The sequence below is a fragment of the Thalassophryne amazonica genome, chromosome 20 (genome assembly GCF_902500255.1).
Source record: "Thalassophryne amazonica chromosome 20, fThaAma1.1, whole genome shotgun sequence".
Classification (NCBI taxonomy): Eukaryota; Metazoa; Chordata; class Actinopteri; order Batrachoidiformes; family Batrachoididae; genus Thalassophryne; species Thalassophryne amazonica.
Window position 1 is genome coordinate 26051037 of NC_047122.1, and position 18916 is coordinate 26069952.

Sequence of the window (18916 nt, forward strand, 5' to 3'; positions counted from 1 at the left end):
CCATCTGGTGGTGGTGGGCCAGCAGTACCTCCTCTTCAGCGGCCCACACAACACATTTGTAGTTTGACTCAGCTGGCACACAGACTGTTGCTGTTTGACAGTTTTCCTGCTGTTACAGTCACATTTTAAACTTTCATTTTGACTTTGTAGCAGGAACACAGGAAACGGTTTTCCAGTTGCTGCCGACCTGCAGTGACTGTATGCTTGTCAACAGTAATATCAACTTCATCCACTACCACCAGTTCGAGAAGATATTTGATTTCCAACCGTCAGAGAAGATAAGTTTCCCGCCCACTCCTTTTACCTCATGGGTATGATCAAATGACTGAGAAGGGAAATGAGGCGAGTCTGACTGCATTCAGCAAATTCTTGAAGCTTTTTGTTTGTTTGTTTCTTTGCAGCAAAAAAGGTGTCTGTGAAGGAGGAGGACCTGCAACAATTCAGGAAGCAGGCGGCCTGTGTCGGCTTCTCTGGAGACCCAGACTATCACTACAACCCCAGTAAAGGTGCTTCAGCTTTAAGTTTGAACCAATCATATAGATTAAGCTCCACACATTTTTCTCAAGGACTGCAAAACTATTCAGCTTTTTATTATTATTTAATTCTTATTTTTTTTACAGTTTTTTTTTATCCCCACAGAGTTCTGTGCTGAAGGTGAAGGCCGACAGATGACAGTCTGACCATAAAGCCCTCAAGTGTCATCAGAAAGTCATTCTCCAAAAATAAAAGTGACAGAGTAAAAACATCAAACGTCTCTTGTGTCACTTCTTTGTACAATCAGCACATTGGTTGAGTTTGGTGACATAGTGGTTTGAACATTGGGATCCGGGATCATTTTCAGATCACAGTTAAGCTCCCAACTGGCACTTTGAGGTGGAGAGACACGTGTCGTGGACCCCTCTGGAAATTAGCTTTGAGCTTTTGTTTGTGAACCATGTTAAATAAAAACCTTTTCTGCAGGCTTAAAAATTCAACTTTCCATTTTCAGCAACAGAATATATTTTTGTTTCACAAACTCTTTGAGGGGAGGAGACAACATTTCCATCCAAAAGTGGTTTTCCAATAGTAGCCTGAGTTTTTTTTTTTTTTTTTAATTAAAAGTTCTTTTAATTAAGAGCTCCTTCCACAATTAACACGCTCGAGTCCTGGGTATAACTGGGCATTTTGACTACTTTTTTTTTACCTTCATAATTTACCTTGCAAAACTGTTTACCTGGCCTGGTTGGGTGTCATTTTTTTAAACACAACCTCACCTATGCACTTCAGCTGCTCCCTTGTTTTGCACTTGGGGTCGCCACAGCAAATCCAAGGTGGATCTACATGTTGAATTGGCACAGGTTTTATGCCGGATGCCCTTCCTGACGCAACTCCACATTACATGGAGAAATGTGGCAGGGGTGGGATTTGAACCCAGAACCTTCTGAACTGAAACCAAGCGCATTAACCACTTGGCCAGCCTTGTAGGGAGAAAAGATCAATAGTTATGATAAATCTGACTTCAGAAATCAAATCTACATACCTGAACTGACCAAAGCACAAGTTTTCACGTCTTAAATATAAATAACGACAGAGAAGTCGGCCAGAGAATCGACAGTGATTACAAGCTCGGGGCATGTGTTGTCCACTGAGGCAAAAGCTATGTACACCACTGACATGTAAATTAACATTTAGTACACTCCTATTTGCACCACCTTCATCTACACAAATTTAATGTATAATATTAAATGCAATATGGCTTCCTCTGCTCTTCTAGGGTCAAATTCAAAAAGCCTTCTGATAAAGTCAAATTTCACAGCTAAATATTTGATCCAAACTAGCAATATTTTGAAGTTTCCTTCCACATAAACTGCCCACACCATCCCAAAAGGCAATATGGCTGCCTTGGGTGGTGCATATTGTGTGATACGCATGAGTAATATACACCAGGTGGTGCAATTCCGCATTCAAATCATGCAATATGCACTACATGGTGCATATTGTGCATCCATATATCACAAAATGTACAACCCATGGTGTATATAGCCAGTCCAGTTGGCTGACAGCAGCTGCGCTTCAAGCCTTTCAAGATGGGTGACTCAGCGCTCCAGGTCACGTGACTGAATTCCCTGTCTGTTATGGGATGTCTATGGTCCAGACTGTTGTAATTGCCAGTATAAACAGCTTTCAATGCATTTTTACTCATTATAAGTCATAAATTTCCCAGTTACCAGTTGCCTGGAACGCACCATAAGGGGTAAAATATGATGCATATGACGTAATTTCTCTACTTCCAGGGTACAAACCATGGCATTTTCAATGGGTTTTTGGGCAAATAAATTACATGCACACAAAGTGAAAATGTAAATAAAAAGTGACGCGGTGGGAAAGTGGACATGTGTTGTGGTTTGTTCATGATCCGGAGCACAAACGTGTTGAGGTGGTTTTGCATGCGAGAGACCGGAGCTACTCTGGTGAGCTGTGTCGGCTAACACTTACAGACATGACGTCTCCCACCTCATCACCTTTTCTTCTCCACCGGGAACCGAAACAAATAAGAACCTTTTCACGACTGCTTCAGTGATTGCAGCCAAAAACAAAACCATACACAATTTATCTGTGTGAAGTTATGCTGTGTATAAGCCATTTCACAGTTACGGGTGTGCATGCGCGGGAGAGCCTATAGCACTTCCAGGTTAACGGTCAGGTACCCCAAACATTGGCTTGCTGCAGGCTCAAACAATACAGCTGGACTTTGTGTGTCTGCTTTTTTCTTAACCACTGTCACAATTATGTTTTTGTTCAATCTCGTGTTGCTGAACGCCACTTGTCCCTCTAAGAAGCTGGCGGCGACCGCAAAGGGCCGCGTAACTAGTTAGTATGTTGGAGTCTCGTTTGTTATCAGAATTAACCAGCCAAATTGCTCCACCAACTAAGAAGGGTGAGAATAAAAACAGACAGGAGCCGGTGGCAGCAAAAGAGGGATCAGTCTGCTCATCCTTTCTGTGTCTGAGCCGGGTGAGGTTTCCCATGTTGAGTCAAATAAATCCGCAAGCTCTTCTGTCTCCATTAGACTTCCTGGTGTAACCGGTTGCCCTGGAGGTTATGTGAATAACGCCGCTGGAATCTTAGTTGGCATCGCTTATGGTCAGAACTACAAGGGCATCTGATCATCTTCAAACCTCTGACAAAATATAATCGCAGTCCTAGTCCATTATTTCTAGATGGGATATCTAGGTGGCATGCTTTAAACACTGTAATTTCCAAAGTAAACACTTCAGACCAGGCCAATATCCCAATATATATTGACCAAACTGGACCTTCCAGGTGTGAAGGTGTTTCTTCCACTGAGATGCTGCCATGTCTTTCTGTCAAAGGTAAGACACTGGCTCGACATGGTATGACGACTGTTGGATTCTATGTCAAGATACCACAGTCACATACTTTTAATCATACACTTTAAAAGTTAGACTGAGACAAGTTTATTTAAATGTAAAAAAAAAGATTTTGGATCTGCCTCTAAATATAATCAGCTGTGCTTTGTCAGGTTAGCAGACAAAAAGTGAAAACATTGCACTCACTGCAGTCAAGCCACACCTTCCTTCATATTTAATAAACAATGAACAAACTATTTGTAAGTCCACTATGTAGGCACTATTATGCCATGAATTACTTTGTGTTCATGACAAGTTGAAATAATGATTATTATAATTACATGCACAAGGTTACAGACCAATTCGAATATCTTCATTACACTGCCATAACTGTGTCATGACTCATGACAGTCAGTTGATACTTCATGAAATGTTAATGGCCAATCAAAATGCTACGAATTTACTTGAGGTCAAAAAATATATTTATTACATTGTCATACTGCTGTCATGACAGTCAGTTTATACGTCATGATATGTTAATGACAAATCATAAAGCTACCACTTTACTTGAGGTCAAAGAAAATCTTCATTATATTGTCATAATGGTGTCATGACAGTCAGTTTATACATCATGATATATTAATGACAAATAAAAAAGCTACCACTTTACCTGAGGTCAAAGAATACCTTCATTACTTTGTCAAAATTGTGTCATGACAGTCAGTTTATACATCATGATATGTTAATGACAAATTAAAATGCTACCACTTTACCTCAGGTCAAATAATATCTTCATTACATTGTCATAATGGTGTCATGACAGTTTATACTTCATGATATGTTAATGACAAATCAAAAAGCTACCACTTTACCTCAGGTCAAATAATATGATCATTACATTGTCATAATGGTGTCATGGCAGTCATTTATATGCCATGATATGTTAATGACAAACCAAAAAGCTACTACTTTACTTGAGGTCAAAGAATACCTTCATAACATTGTTATAATTGTGTCAGGGCAGTCAGTTTATACATCATGATATCTTAATGACAAATCAAAAAGCTACTACTTTAATTGAGGTCAAAGAATACCTTCATAACATTGTTATAATTGTGTCATGGCAGTCAGTTTATACATCATGATATGGTAATGACAAATCAAAATGCTACCACTTTACCTGAGGTCAAAGAATATGTTCATTACATTGTCATAATGGTGTCATGACTGTCAGTTTATATGTCATGTTATGATAATGACAAATCAAAATGCTATCACTGACCTTAGGTCAACGAATATGTTCATTACATTGTCATAATGGTGTCATGACAGTTCATTTATACATCATGATATGTTAATGACAACCCATTTCTACAATGCATTACGATTTCATGCAATTTCAATGACTTTTTTGTAAAAACTATGAAAGTGAAGACCATTTATGCTTTATAAAGTATTTGTTAAGGTAGACAAAACCCTAAAATGTCACAAATCTCTTTTCAGTGCAGAAATCAGACCAAAATCAGTATACGTAAAGCCACGAGAAGTCAATACAGAATTAAGTATGTGCAAAACTGTACAGAAATAAAAACAGTGTACATATGTGTTGGGTATTCTCTCCTCCAAACATTTTTAAACCTTTAACAAGACAAACAGAGTCAAGAAACACCAGTGAGACAGAAAGTCAAATATTACGCGCGGAGTGCGGCCAGGCTGTACACCAAGGCTACACTAAAGTCTGGCCTGCTTTTCCGCTCTTTTTATTAAGAGACGCCCTCATCACATAAACAAGAAACTTGTCCTAAGGGTGGGGGTAATGATGCAAGACAAGTTTCTTCCCATAACATAAACGCATACGTCAAGTGCAGCTGTAAGGAAGAACACTTCAGGTCAGCACATCTCGTTCGTCTGTTGCAGTTATCAGCTGTTTTGCATCTGCCTGGAACACTAAGCATCACAATCAGTCAAAATTCAACCTTCAGTTCTTTTACTCCCAGTCGTTAGCGGCTACGAAAACAAAGTTATGTTATAACAATAAGTACATCCAGTCCTTCATTCCCAGTTCAGATTGACCCCAGAGTGCTAAAACAAAATTGAATTCTCAGGATTGCATTAAGACAGGTGCAAAACAGCACATCTCCGTTCTCATGAGAAAGAAGACAAAGCTAAAACAAGGTTGAATAACACGTACGTTCTCAGGGTGAAGTGCAAAACAGCACAACACCGTTCTCATGAGAAAGAAGACAAAGCTACAAATGTTTAACAGTGATAACATATATATATATATATATATATATATATAAAATCCTTAACATTTCCCACCTGTTTATCACCTGTTAAACGTATAGCAGGCATCACCCAGCTTAGTTAGTTAGTTTATTAACTTAGTTTATTCTGTCCACGTTTTTATTAATTGAACACCACCAACAGATGGAAGATTTGAATCCAGCTGCTATTTGATCAACCAGTTTATACTCGTCAGGCACTCCTCTGGGGACTCCTATTGCGTCAATATATGTTGGATTTCCTACTCCTTTCCAATCTCTTTTTACTCTATGTCTGGCTATGCCTTTCTGCCAATCCTCAGGAATAAGAGGCTGCATATGTCGTAACGTCTTCAGGGGTCATGGGTAACAATAATGATATTAATGCACAATAACCTGACACATTTCGTGGCAGTCTATCAAAGATTCTGTTATCACCACACCACCACCATACATCACTCCTACCGACTGGTATAAATGAACCGTTTTTCTGTATTATTCGACTACACCACTTGTCTTATTACTTTTTCAGCTAAAGCTTCATAGGCTAAGAGTGTGTTAACTCATCACGTCAACAGTTCAAGCTTGAACTGGAGTTGTGAGCTTTTCAATATCATCATAATTCTCAGTACAGTCATTACAGTTTTCTCCACTAAGGTCTGACTGTTTCAATGCTTGATATTTTGGCATAGTTTGTTGGAAGGCCAGATTACGCTGTACAAATGTATTTGACACCATTTTCAATAGTAACTGCCAACATGGTCCTGAAGTCAACCAGGACCAGGGATTCCACCGGTTCACGGCTAGGGTGTCTTTATGCATTGCATCACGAAGTTCATTCAGCTCCTCCAATGCGTCCTGCATATCCACTGAATGAATGGAGTCTGGGATGAAAGTACAGCATGTTGTGTTCAGCAGAACACAAACTCCTCCCTGTGAACCAGTAAGCAAGTCTAAAACCATGCGATTTTGCATCACCATGGTACGTAAAGCATCTATTTCAGTGTTTTGAGCCGCTACTATTTTTTTTGTTACATTCATGAACAGACCCAATCAATAATTCAGAGTTTCAATCATTAATGAATTTTTTCCCACTCCTATCCAGGGGAACAATGAATGTGCTATTTTATCTCCTACAGACCACAATTTTTTGGTCCTTTAGTACATCCGAGCCCCACATGTGATTATGTGGTAACACATCTGGGTATATCAATCTCCTCCGTCTGGTGCTGCCATTCTTCTCTGTGGAGGTCTTACCACATATGTATGGTCAGTCACCTGGGTAGGTGCACACACACCACCCCAATTTGGTGGGAGACTCATGTACAGTCTGGAACCATAAAGCCAATAGATGTCATCATACACCGGAGTACCATTTACAGGTGGTAGCAAAACTTACTAACATAAGCACATGATTCATCCGTTCCCCATGGACAGGAGCCTGTATAATTACATCCCCGTCCAATGTGATGAAGATAAGTACCATCCACATATTATGTTTTGGTTAGGCTTAAATTATTTGATAAAACATACGTTTGGGTACACAGACGTTTCTTAATTTTACCTACATTTTTATTCCCTGTCCCGTAAAAGCAAATTGGGAATGGCCGTTGTGATGACAATTTAACGTGATGATATTTTTGCGTTTCCCTTCAGTCTAGTCAATGGAGCAGCACTTGGGCACGCTTGTACGTCCTCTGTTGAAATCCCTATCATATAAGTGGTTGCACTGAGGCAAGTGGTGTTACATCTTATCAGATTTGCTGAGAACTGCTGCCCCCGAAATACAGTTTGATTATGCATCCGTATGATAAGACATTCTGTCACCCTAGCAGGGTACGGTTTAGCCGTCAGAGCTGGGTGTGTTGAGGATATAGGTATTTGCGAACAAACATAATAATTAGTAACGTAATTCCATAGCCAATAAATGAACATATCTGTACCACATATTAGTATGGTATATATGAGGGTGTCCATCTGTCTCGTTCACATTATGAATAAACCTCTTCTGATGTTGCTTGCGTTGTTCTCTGGCTCGGTCCACAGTGAGCTGCAATTCTTGGGTCAACCACCAGGCCAGGAATCCGAGGAGCACGAAACACACTAAGATCACAACACAACCGGCTGCCCTACCAACAGTCCGGCAGCGGCGGCGCTGAGCACGCCGCTCCGGGGTCTGCTGTAGTTCAGTCATGATTGCTAGGATACAGTGTTGTTAACCACCTCACCTAATAGTGCAAGGATCTCCCTGCTTCACTGGCATTGAGACAATCTATTGCTAATTAAATAGACTCCCTTTGTAGCCAGACTTCCCCTTACACTGTGGAGGCCGCCAACACACGCTGTATCTTACAGTGATGTATCCACGTTGATCTCTCCGCTATCTTTACTGCAGTTGGTGTTGTTAACAGCACTCGGTATAGACCTTCCCAACGAGGACTGGACCAGTTCTTCCTCTTAATCACTCTGATGAACACCCAGTCTCCTGGCTAGACTACTGGAAGGCCGTCCTGTGGAAGATCAAAATTATTCGGCAGTAAATGTGTTTAAGTTATCTCTTTCTGTGTTAATGTCTTTTTCATAAAATTTGCTAATGTTTGTTCCTCATCTGCTGTTTTAGTATCCATGTCAAAATTGGTAGACGATATGGTCGTCCATAAAGTATCTCAAATGGTGTTAACCCTGATGGTGTTGGTGTTATTCTCATATACAATTTTACTAGGTCCAACATTCAATCCAGGTTCGTTTTGTCTCTTCTATACATTTCCTTAATCTTATTTTATTGTGCCCTTTGTCCTTTCCACTAATCCGGCACTGTGTGGATGATAAGCGCAATGAGTTTTGAGATTGACCTGTAGCGCTTCTCCTACGTATTGCACTATTGTATTAACAAAATGCGCTCCATTATCTGAATAGACTGTTTCTGGTATTCCAAATCATGGAATGATGTCTTTGCACAATGCCTTAGCCACTGTAAGTGCATCTGCATGTTTTGTAGGGAACAATTCTACCCATTTTGAGAAGGCATCAATTATGACTAAACAAAATTCCTTCCCTTCATGTTTACTCAGCTGTATATAATCCATATGAATCACTTGAAAGGGATATTGTGGTGTTGGAAATTTACCTCTTTGGGGTCTCAAATTGCCTTGTGAGTTGTGTTTTGCACATGTCATGCATGCTCTACAATGCTGTTTTGCATATGCATCGAACCCATAAAGACAAAAAATAGATTGCAATTGCGATATCATACCCCCTGATGAGACATGCGTCACGCCATGGCTCATAATAGCTGCCCATTTAAACATATTTTTTTTTGGCAATATGGGTTTCTTTTGTGGTCATATCCGGAGGGGTGTCATATAGGAGAAAAATAGAAAGAGCTGTTGCCGCCTTTGCGGTTTTGTCAGCAACGTCATTTCCTTTTGAAACACTGTCAGAGCCTTTGGTGTGAGCCGCACATTTGCATATAGCAATTTGGTTAGGCAATTTCACAGCGTACTGAAAGCGTACTGGCTGTCTGTATAAATTGATACAGCCGTACCTTTAAACAGATAGCAAGCTGCAGTTAAAGCAACTAATTCAGCTGCTTGTGCTGAAAATGAGGATGGCAATGAAGCAGAATCCAATACTTCTGAATTTGTGACAACAGCATATCCAGATTGTGTTTGTCCATAAGCGTTTTTAGTGGAAGAACCATCCACATACACAATTGTACTGTTTGGGATGGGTGTGTCCTGGAGGTCTGGACGTGCTTTCGTACAGACCGTAGCTACATCAAGACAATTGTGCGGCTCACCATCCTCAGGTAAGGGTATCAATGTGGATGGATTCAATGTTGTACATCGCTCTACCGTAAGATGTGGTTGTGATAATAGCAAGGACATACACGAAAGATGTCTTGCTGGGGACAAAAGGCTCATGTTTGTCTGCAACAGAAGTGCAGAGACTGCATGTGGAACTTTCAGTGTCAACTGATGGAATAGAACAACATTACTGCTACTTTGAACAGCCATAGAGGCTGCAACAACAGCCTGTACACATGGTGGTAGAGCACTTGCTACTGCATCCAATTTAGATGAGTAGTAGGCAACTGGCCTCAATTTTGAGCCATACACTTGAACCAAAACACTAGTCATGAACTTATTCTTACAATCAACTGTTTGAATGAATGGTTTACTATAATCTGGTAGTGCCAAAACTGTGGATGACACTGTTTGTTTTACTTTTACAAAAGCTTCCTCAGCATCTTTGTTCCATTCCAACACGGTTGACATTGAAATATCATCCTTGTACATCAAATCAGAAAGTGGACTAGTCAATTCTGCATAGCAGGGAATCCATGCCCTGCAGTAATTAGTCAGTCCAAAAAATGACATCATCTGCTTTTTGGTTTGTGGTTTTGGAGCGTGCAAAATTGCTTCCTTCCTGTCAGACAGGATTGTGCGCCCTGTGGCTGATAATTCATGTCCTAAATATTTTACTTTATCCCTACACAACTGAACTTTGTTTTTACTCACTTTGTGGCCATTATCAAATAAGAAACATAATAATGCTACTGTGTCAGTTATGCAGTTTTCTCGTGTGTCAGAGGCAATCAAATGTCATCAACATACACTAATAGTTGGCTATCTGCCGGTGGAACGAAATTAGCTAAACATGCTGACATGACTTGAGAATAAATAGTTGGGCTCTCTGCGTAACCCTGCGGTAATCTGGTGAATGTATATCGTTGTCCTTTAAAGGTAAAAGCAAACCAGAATTGACTATCTGGGTGTACTGGTACGGAAAAAAAAAAAATGCATTACTGATATCTATTACAGAAAAACAACTAGAATTTAATCTCAATGAGCTTAACAGTGTGTGCGGATCTGGTACACATGGAGCTCTTTTTACTACAGCAGCATTTACTGCCTGCAGATCTTGAATCATTCTCCATCCCACTGAGGGCGGAGCCTTTTTTTACAGGAAATATGGGTGTGTTACATGGTGAATCTGGACATGGCACTATTACTCCTGCTGTTAATAAATTCTCTATTACTGGCCTGATTCCTTCAATTGCATCAGGTTTCAATGGATACTGTCTTACACATGGTCTGTATTCTGTTTTTGGTCTTATAACTACAGGTTGTGCATTTTTTTATCAGTCCTACGTCTGAAGGACCTGTTGTCCACAATCCTGATGGTACAGAAGAGAGAAGATCGTCCTCTTCAGGACTCAACTGAAACACTCAGGATTGTGAAGTGGACACATCAATCTGTGTTCCAGCTGTCAGCACCAATGAGACATTAACTGGCACTTTATACAATTTAGTTGATGGACTGAACTCCGTTCGTGGTCCAACTCTGCTCCAATCAGTGGCTGACAAAGCTGTTATGACTGTCAGTCCCAATTCTTGCCATTCTGTCAAATATGGTTTACAAAGTGACACATGTAATGGCATACCTGTGAATCTCAATTTTAAAACATCTTCAGTGGCACCTGTTACTGTTATGACAGCTGTTGAGTTGCCATCATGAATCAAATCGGTCATTATCAGCTTCACAGGTGAAATATTTTCCAATTTGTTTTCATACACTGGTGTTCCTGGCAATATGCCACTATGGACTCTAAATACACTCAAATCTGCATCTAAACTCTATCCATGGTTCTCCTTCTTTCTGAGTTGTCCTGGTAATTTCAGTATAATTTATCTTTGGTCCTAACACTCCTTTTGCACGTGTAATCGTAGCTTCCACTCTTGTTTTCAAGACTAGATCATCATGTGTCAGTGGTACGCCTTGTTGATCTGCAGGATTCCAGTCTCCACGTACCTGACTCCATTTAGGGCCACATGCTTTCATCCACACCTGTTGGACTTCAGGTCCATTAAGGTGGTAAGATGTTCTAATGTTTTCTATATCCTGCATAAATCCCTCAATGTCGACATGTGGCGATGGTATCATGTCGACTGCTGCTTTGATATCATCAGCATTCCATGTCCGATAAACGAGCATGGTTGGTAGCTGTCCTGCTGTTTCTGCACGAGGATTTGGTACTTCTATCATAGGATAGGCACCTCCCTGATCACTATGTTCCACCATGGGAGGGGCTGTAGGCACTTTTGCTTGACTGCGTGTTTGTGGTTTTTCTGGTTTTTCTCTTTTTACCTTAGGTTTTACTGCCAAATCATACTGTGGTGGCAATACATCGTCATCCTCTGGTAGAGGAGATAAAGGTCTCTTTGCCACCGACGGTCCAGCCGGCGGTGGTTGTTGAGGCTGTTCTGGTTCTCTGTGCTGAATTATCACATCTTCTTCTGCCTTACCTACAGCTTTCTTTTTTCTTGCTTTCTCTAATCGTCGCTTCTCTGCTCCCTTCTGTCTGTTCTCTGCTTCTTCCTCCCAAAATGCCACTAAATCTGCCCCTACTTTCTGCATCTTTTTCTCATCACCTTTATGTTGCTGTTCTAACTCCTTCTTCAGCTTCTGTATACTGATCAGGTTCAGTCGTCCGTCAAAGTCATGTTTATTAATCCAGGTCTCCAATTTTTTGTTGTTTTTGGATTTTTTGCTTCCATAAATTTCCAGTCGTCAGTTGATAAATTTCCCTTATTTATAGACGTCTTACCCCCCATTTTTTATTATCCCTTGTTATAATTTGGACTTCAGACGGGGGCACACCTAGGGTGTTCTAAATCTGAAGTTTTCACACTTTCTTTGGACGTGACAATTAATTTGCCGTCGTGTGGTTGATTCCTTTCACCTCCCCGTAGGAAGCGGAATCACTTGCCTCTGCTTCCACACGCACGGTTGTCACTAACGTTGTCCAAAGTATTACACACACACAGTTTTCACACAGTTATTTACACTTGCGCAAAACACTATTTACACATAGAAACACTCCTAATAATCGTACGCGTATTCTTATGCCAGGGGAGCTCACCCTCCTGTGAAATTTAACTAATGTCCTGCATTAGGGGACTCCGCCGTCCCTGCCAAATTTAACTACTTTTTACAGTGCACGTATTTCTACCCGGGATTTCCTTTACGTATTAAAACAGAGGAGTCCGTATCCTCCTTCCGGAATTTAACTACTTGCGTCCCTCGCAACCGTAGAGGAGTCCGCCCTCCTTACAGAGTTTAACTGCTTTGCATTAACAGACGATTCTGTATCATCGCTTACGGAGTTTAACTGTTTTATGTGATCACTTTTATCCCCTACCGGTACGCGTATATAAACAGAGGAGTCCGCACCCTCCTTACAGAGTTTAACTGCTTTGCATTAACAGACGATTCTGTATCATCGCTTGCGGAATTTAACTGTTTATGTGATCTGATCACCACTCACTCAGTACTATTTACAAAGAAATTCTACTCACTGACTCGACTTCCTGTCTGTCTTCTTCGGGAAAATCTCGTCAACCAGACGATGCCAACGGTGGTCGACAATTGCAGACACGATCAATCGATCGGACCTTGGCCAAGGATTTACGTCTGGACTTGACGACCTCCGCTGGACACCTCCGGTATTGTTGAGATCCCGGACGTAGCCCCCAGTCAATGTTGGGTATTTTCTCCTCCAAACATTTTTAAACCTTTAACAAGACAAACAGAGTCAAGAAACACCAGTGAGACAGAAAGTCAAATATTACGCGCGGAGTGCGGCCAGGCTGTACACCAAGGCTACACTAAAGTCTGGCCTGCTTTTCCGCTCTTTTTATTAAGAGACGCCCTCATCACATAAACAAGAAACTTGTCCTAAGGGTGGGGGTAATGACGCAAGACAAGTTTCTTCCCATAACATAAACGCATACGTCAAGTGCAGCTGTAAGGAAGAACACTTCAGGTCAGCACATCTCGTTCGTCTGTTGCAGTTATCAGCTGTTTTGCATCTGCCTGGAACACTAAGCATCACAATCAGTCAAAATTCAACCTTCAGTTCTTTTACTCCCAGTCGTTAGCGGCTACGAAAACAAAGTTATGTTATAACAATAAGTACATCCAGTCCTTCATTCCCAGTTCAGATTGACCCCAGAGTGCTAAAACAAAATTGAATTCTCAGGATTGCATTAAGACAGGTGCAAAACAGCACATCTCCGTTCTCATGAGAAAGAAGACAAAGCTAAAACAAGGTTGAATAACACGTACGTTCTCAGGGTGAAGTGCAAAACAGCACAACACCGTTCTCATGAGAAAGAAGACAAAGCTACAAATGTTTAACAGTGATAACATATATATATATATATATAAAATCCTTAACAATATGTACACACTTTTACATTATGTTATAAAAGATAAAAAGTGCCAAAAATGTGCCATCAAAACTCAGCTACACAGTTGCAAAACTTGTGTAGGCTACTTTAAAACACAAAATAATAATAAACAAAAATATTTTATCAGTGCAAATACTTATAAACATAACTCTGAAATACTTTTCAAAGGCAACAGTATCTTAGTGCAGATGTTTCTATCATAAATACAACTAAGAAATACTTTCTGAAACCAATGAACAGCTAACACTATAATCCATCATTACTTTATCTTAAAAGGCAGTAGCTTTCCACAAAGTAAAATCACCAGTGCTAAATTACCTTCTTCTTTGACTTCTGGCTGTTCCTGTTAGGGGTCGCCACAGCAGATCATTCGTTTCCATCTCACCCTGTCCTCTGTATCTTCCTCTGTCACACCATTCACCTCCATGTCCTCCCTCAGCACATCCATAAACCTCCTCTTTGGCCTCCCTCTTCTCCTCCTGCCTGGTGTCTCCATCCTCAGCATCCTTGTCCCTATATACCCTGGGGTCTCTCCTCTGCACATGTCCAAACCATCTCAATCTCGCCTCTCTGACTTTGTCTCCAAACCATCCCACCTGAGCTGTCCCTCTGATATGTTCATTCCTAATCCTGTCTATTCTCGTCACTCCCAAAGAGAATCTCAGCATCTCAGTCTTGCTTCTACTAACTTTCATTCCCCTTCTCTCCAAAGCATATCTCAACCTCTCCAGACGAGACTCAGCTTGCTCTCTACTCTCACTACAGATCACAATGTCATCTGCAAACATCATAGTCCATGGGGACTCCTGTCTGATCTCATCCGTCAACCTGTCCGTCACCTCTTGGAACAAGAAAGGACTCAGCTGATCATTGGTGTAATCCCACCTCCACCTTGAATAAGTCTGCCATTCCTACTGCCCATCTCGCTGCTGTCACACTATTCTTGTTCATGTCCTGCACTACCCTAACATACTTCTTTGCCACTCCAGACTTCCTCATACAATACCACAGCTCTTCTCTTGGCACCCTATCATAAGCTTTTTCTAAGTCCACAAACACACAATGTAATTCTTTCTGGCCTTCTCTGTACTTCTCCAACAGTATTCTCAGAGCAAACATTGCATCTGTAGTGCTCTTTCTTGGCATGAAACCATATTGCTGCTCACAGATCTTCACCTGTTTTCTAAGCCTAACTTCTACTACTCTTTCCCATAACTTCAGGCTGTTACTGATCAACTTTATGCCTCTGTAGTTACTGCAGCTCTGCACATCACCCTTGTTCTTGAAAATAGGAACCAGCACCCTTCATCTCCACTCCTCAGGCATCCTTTCACTTTCCAAGATTGTATTAAACAATCTAGTTAGAAACTCCACTGCTCTCTCTCCTAGACATTTCCATGCCTCCACTGGAATGTCGTCTGGACAAACTGCCTTTCCACTCTTCATCCTCTTCATAGAAGCCCTTACTTCTCCCTTACTAAATTCTTGCACTTCCTGACTTACTCTCACCACATCATCCAGCCTTTTCTCTCACTCATTTTCTTCATTCATCAGCGCCTCAAAATATTCCTTCCACATTCTCAACACACACAATGTTTATCTTTAACCACCCTAACCTGCTGCACATCCTTTCCAGCTCTGTCCCTTTTCTCCTTCCTTACTATTCAACTTCTTGTACAGCTCACAATATGCCCTTTCCTTCGCTTTTGCCACTTCTATTTTTACCTTACGCCACATCTCCTTGTACTCCTGTATACTTTCTTCATCTCTCCGACTACCCAAACCTTTTTTTGGCAACCTCTTTCTACTTATGCTTTCCTAAACCTCTTAATTCCAGCATCAAGTCTCCTTGTCTTCTTTCCACTGTCCAGATGTTACACCAAGTACTGTCCTAGCTGTCTCCCTCACCACATCTGCAGTACTTTTCCAGTTGTCCAAGATTGCTTCCCCTCCATCCAGTGCTTCTCTCACCTGCTCACTAAATTTCACACAACAGTCTTCTTCATTCAACTTCCACCATCTGATCCTTTGTTGAGCTTTCACTCTCTTCTTCTTTACCTCAAAAGTCATCCTACAAACAATCATCCTATGCTGTCTAACGACACTCTCTCCTGCCAACACCTTACAGTCTGTGATTTCTTTTAGCTTGCATCTCCTGTAAAGAATGTAGTCCACCTGTGTGAACCTTCCTCCACTCTTATATGTTACCCTGTGCTCCTCCCTTTTCTTGAAGTAGGTATTCACCACAGCCATTTCCATCCTTTCTGCAAAATCAACTACCATCTGTCCTTCCACATTCCTTTCCTTGATACCATATCTACCCATTACTTCCTCATCACCTCTGTTTCCTTCACCAACATGCCCATTAAAGTCAGCTCCTATCACCACTGTTTCATGCTTGGGCACACTCTCCACCACCTCATCTAACTCACTCAGGAAATCTTTCTCCTTCATCTCACAAACGACCTGTGGGGCATATGCACTGATGATATTCATCATCACCCCTTTAATTTCCAATTTTACATTCATCACCTTGTCAGACACTCACTTAACCTCCAACTTTTAACATACTCTTCCTTTAAGATGACCCCAACACCATTTCTCTTATTATCCTTACCATGGTACAACAACTTGAACCCACCGCCAATGCTCCTGCTCTTACTTCCTTTCCACTTGGTCTCTTGCACACATAATATGTCTACATTTCTCCTCTCCATCATATCAGCCCCCACTCTCATTTCCACCCTTTTAGTTTTCCTCTTCTCCCACTGTTCTCCTACTCTTCTTCATCTTTGCCCAGCAGTAGCCCAATTTCCACCGGCACCCTGTTGGGCAACAGCACCGGTGGTGGATGTTGTTAACCCAGGCCTCGACCCATCCGGAATGGAAATTTGATTCTTACTCTGCATAGTTGAGAAATTAAAATAATTATTTTTATTCCATTTTAAATACCCATTCTCTTAAAAATGCATTACTTTTAAATTGAACTCTGATTCAGCACCACTGATCAGCACTTGCCTTTCCTTTAATACGAGGTCTGTCCGAAAAGTAACGGACCTTTATATTTTTTGCAAAAACTATATGGATTTGAAATATGTGCGCTTGCATCAGACAAGCTTGAACCTTCGTGCGCATGCGTGAGTTTTTTCACGCCTGTCGGTTGCGTCATTCGCCTGTGGGCACGCCTTGTGGGAGGAGTGGTCCAGCCCCCTTGGCGGATTTTCATTGTCAGGAAAATGGTGGAGCGACTGCCGCTTTGCTACATCAAAATTTTTTCAGAAACTAGGAGAGACAGCCAGGTGGAAACCATTCGTAAAATTCAGATGGCTTTCGGTGAAGATCTTATGGGGAAAACACAGATTAAGGAGCAGTACAACCAGATTAAAGACCGCCCACAGCGGCTGAGAGTGCGCTGCGCTCCAAGCGGCGATTGACAGGCTGAAATGACCAGATCATCTCCAAAGTGAATGCTGTGATGATCTGGGACCGTCGTGTGATTATCCGAGAAATTGCGGAAGAGGTGGACATCAGCACTTTTTCGGCACATTCCACTGTGAAAGAAGATTTTGCCATGAAAATTGCGGCGGCAAAATTCATCGGCACGAAGCTGATGGCGCAGCAACAGCACCTCCGTGATGAAGCCTCACAGGACATGCCCTGACATGCCCAGCTCTTGCACCAGTTGGAAGATTCAGATGGCTTTCGGTGGCTTTTCAGTCATGTGACTATCCGAGAAATTGTGGACAAGCTGCACATGCCACAACATGTCCTGTGAGGCTTCATCATGGCGTTGCTTTTTGTCCCGCGCCATGCGGCTCCGTCCCGACACGCGAATTCCTCCGCTCCTCTTTCCATGACAAAACACTCCTGTAACAGTGGAATGTGCCGAAAAAGTGCTATGTCCACCTCTTCTGCTATTTGTCTGGTAGTCAGACGACGTCCTGGATCAACACAGCGTTCACTTTGGAAATGATCTGGTCGTTTCAGCCTGTCGATTGCCGCTCGGAGCGCGGGGCACTCTCAGCCGCTGTGGGCGGTCTTTAATCCGGTTGTACTGCTCCTTAATCTGTGTTATCCCCATAAGATCTTCACCGAAAGCCATCTGAATTTTACGAATGGTTTCCACCTGGCTGTCTCTCCCAGTTTCTGAAAAAATTTTGATGTAGCAAAGCGGCAGTCGCTCCACCATTTTCCTGACAATGAAAATCCGCCGAGGGGGCTGGACGACTCCTCCCACAAGGCGTGCCCACAGGCGAATGACGCAACCGACAGGCGTGAAAAAACTCACGCATGCGCACGGAGGTTCAAGCTTGTCTGATGCAAGCGCACATGAATCAAATCCATATAGTTTTTGCAAAAAATAAAAAGGTCCGTTACTTTTCGGACAGACCTCGTAACTGTTTTAAAGTATGCAAACTTTAAAGATATGATGAGGAGACTGTTGTGTGTTGGGGGGTGTGGCTGGATGTTTTGGTGTTCTTTTCTTTTCTTTGCTCCTCAGGTGGCATGGAAACTGATTTGTCTGTGGAGAAGGTGCTGGCTGAAGAATCCTCACCCTCATCAACATCATGTGAAGCACCTGTGACTGGTGCTCACATGCAACCTTAAAGACTTTCAGCTGAAGCAGATAATTGGATGGCGTTCTGCTTTTAAGGCATGTGTGATTCAAGCAGAACTGCCGGGAACTCGACCTTGTGATGTTCGTTTGTGAGACGCTGAGGACCGCACCTGGGTTTGACACATTAAGCCTGTGAAGCAAGGAAGGGTGAGGACACATGCTGTCAGCACACAGTAAAGGTAATTAAGTATTTGACTAATTGTTGATAGTAACTTGGTGTTTTGTTACATAGTATACTTGAATTGTGATGAGAATTGTGCAGCTTGCTTCTCACTGCTGTGGCGTGCAGGATAAGTGATCCTCCACTTGTTGTGAGAAGCTGCTCATTTGCATAAAGATAAAAAGTACAGACCTGAATGTGTTGCTGATAGCGTGTGTCTTTTGAAAGATATTGTTGTAACTGCTGACTTACCTCACATCTTCTTTGCT

At 41.7% G+C, this 18916-nt stretch overlaps 1 long non-coding RNA gene across 3 annotated transcripts in view; it reads left to right on the forward strand.

The window, feature by feature from the left end:
• Positions 1–264: 264 nt before the first annotated feature.
• LOC117501846 overlaps positions 265–18916 on the forward strand; it is a 34598-nt gene continuing 15946 nt past the window's right edge. Inside the window, exons 1-3 of one of the 3 annotated variants that reach the window (XR_004558104.1) lie at positions 265–311; positions 402–500; positions 7723–7734. This is a non-coding gene — a long non-coding RNA (uncharacterized LOC117501846). Of the gene's footprint in view, positions 312–401; positions 507–639; positions 751–7722; positions 7735–18916 lie in introns of those variants that run through there. The other 2 variants (XR_004558103.1, XR_004558102.1) reach the window with 2 other exon arrangements.